We start from the raw sequence: 2,634 nt of genomic DNA, 5'->3' as shown, positions 1-2,634 counted from the left end.
CTCTCGAGTCTGGGTAACATTCTGTGATATGATATGATATGATTTTGGGTAGGCCATATGCGGAGTTCTGCTCACCATACTACAAGAAGGATGGGACCACACTAGACAGGATCTGCAGGAGTGGTTGCACCAGTCGAACAGTGGTCTTGGGGGTGGCAGTTCCCAATTTAGTGGTTCAGGAAGGGTGTAATGTCACATCTCCTCGAGCTTGGTGCACCCAGTGTGTCCTTACACTGAGAGCTTCAGTCTGCCAACAGCACCCGGAGCTGTTCCACCACTGAAACATCATATGCAACAGTGGGGCATTATCCAGTATCAAGGATATGAGCTCCTCCCCCCGCCCCCGTACAAGCCGAGTCCGATCAGGGCTTGTGGTATTGGCCCTTTGCCACTGACTCTGGGAGTAAAAGGGAGTGGGGGGGGGGGGGGGCAGCAGAAATCTGTCTAAGCTACCAACCCAGTGTCTGGGCTAAAGGGGCATTGTTCACTGCTTGGCCAGCTCAAGAGGTGAAGGGGATACAGCTGCTGTCTCGCAGCTTGCAGATCCAGAGGCCTGAGTTCAATTCTGACCCCAGGTGCTGACTGTTTGGAGTGTGTATGTTCTCTCTGTAACCGTGTGGGTTTTCTCTGGGTACACTGGTTGCCTCCTCCACCCCAGAGAGGTAGGATAATTGCCTGCTGTAAAATGATGAGGGGTAAAATCTCAGGGGAGTTGACAGGAGAATAAAATGGTGTTTGATGGTTTATCCGAAGGATTCTCCCTGTACACTGTGCCTCTGCAAGCAATCAGAGTCTCTAGGATTCCAAGTGGTAGGGTAGAGTTGGGAACCACATGAGTTTCGGGGGGAATTCACAACCCCACAGCAAATTAAATGTTGACTTAAGTTTGGGGCGGAGACAGACCATAAGATATAGGTCTTATGATATAAGATATAAGTCATAAGATATAGAGCAGAGTTAGGCCATTTAGTCTTGTCTGATTTTTCTTCAACCCTATTTTTCCATCTTCACCCCATAACCCTCCTTACTAATTAAGAACCTACCAATCTATACCCAGTGACTTGGTCTCCACAGCCCGTTGATTGCAGAGATTCACCTCGCTCTGGCTGAAGAAATTCCCCCTCAGAGTATTAGAGGCTCTGAGGCTGGGCCCTTGGCTCTGTTGTACCCTATGGTGAGTAGAGTGTGGAAGGGAACAGTGGCAGCTGTGTGTGCAGCTTGAGTCAATGAATTGTGAAGGAGGAGGAGAGAGTTTAGGGCCTTCTCCAGGACATCGATACTGCTGGTGATTTGAACTGACTTCCTCATTTGTCACCCTACACATTCACTCCCTTCACCACCAGCCCACAGTGACTGCAGTGTGAGCCGTCTACAAAATGCAGAGCAGTCTCTCTGGCAGCAGATCCCAAACCACCCCCTCTACCGCCAAATGCAGGGGAACCCACCACCCACAGGTTCCCCTCCAAGTCGCACACCATTCTGACTTAGAAATAAATCACCATTCCTTCATTATCACTAGGTCCAAATCCAAAAACTCCCCTCCTAAAAGCGCGGTGGAAGTTTACCCTCCGTAAACACTGGATTACCATTGAGGCCCTGACTCTAAGTACAGGCAAATACAGTTACGCATTATAAACGAGAGGATTTGGTTCATCATAGATAAATGTCAGGGTGCACTTTTTGCTGGTGATTTTGGGATTCCCCTTTTAGCTTGTAATGGAGCATGAAGCAGTTAGAACTCGTGTTAGAGATTATCAACCAGCTTTATTTATGGATAGGGTGAGCTGTTATCCCATGCCATGTCTATTCTGAAGTAGTAAAGCTACCAGTATTCACAGCAATCATGTGTGACACTTGGTTTGTTGTGTGTAGTTCTGCCCTCCAAAGATGTGATTAAGCTGAGAGGAAGCAGAAATGATTTTCAAGGATGTGTTTGGGACTGGAGAGTTTTGAAAGACTGGGATTAGAAAGGCTGAGAAACGTGATAGCAGATAAAATAGTTAGGAAATAGGGAAGATAGAGTTAGTTTCTCATGATATAATGCTTAAAACTATTCTGTATAACTTTAAGGGTAGAGGGAAGAGACTTAAGAAGATGTGGCTTCACCTATTACCTTCTCGATTGTGCTTCTTCCCCTATCCCACTTTCGTATTCTGGCCTCTTCCAGTCCGGATGAAGGGTCTCGGCATGAAACATTGACTCTTTATTCCTTTCCATAGAAGCTGCCTGATCTGCAGAGTTCCTCCAGCATTTGTGTGTGTTACTCTGGACTTTCAGCATCTGCAAACTCTCTCGGCTGTGAAGTGTAAATCTTTCACACAGAGTAGTTGATCTCTGGAAGAGCTTCCAAAGGAGATAGTGGAGCAGGAACAGTAAAAACATCTAAGAGAAACCTGTACAGGTACCTGATTGAAGAGAGCACAGAGGGGTATGGAATTAATGCAAGATTAGTATAGATAGGCGTAGTGGTTGGCAAACTGAGCGGTTCCGTGAATTTCTGGGAATTCTGTGATTCTGTGAACAGTGAGCGATTCCGTGAATTTCTGGGAATTCTGTGATTCTGTGAATTAGTATAGATAGGTGCAGTGGTTGGCAAACAGTGAGCGATTCTGTGAATTTGTGAACACAGCTCGG

Source organism: Hemitrygon akajei, chromosome 9, assembly GCF_048418815.1.
Source record: "Hemitrygon akajei chromosome 9, sHemAka1.3, whole genome shotgun sequence".
Taxonomy (NCBI): Eukaryota; Metazoa; Chordata; class Chondrichthyes; order Myliobatiformes; family Dasyatidae; genus Hemitrygon; species Hemitrygon akajei.
The sequence above is the reverse complement of the archived record's forward strand: the minus strand, read 5'-3'. Positions refer to the sequence as shown.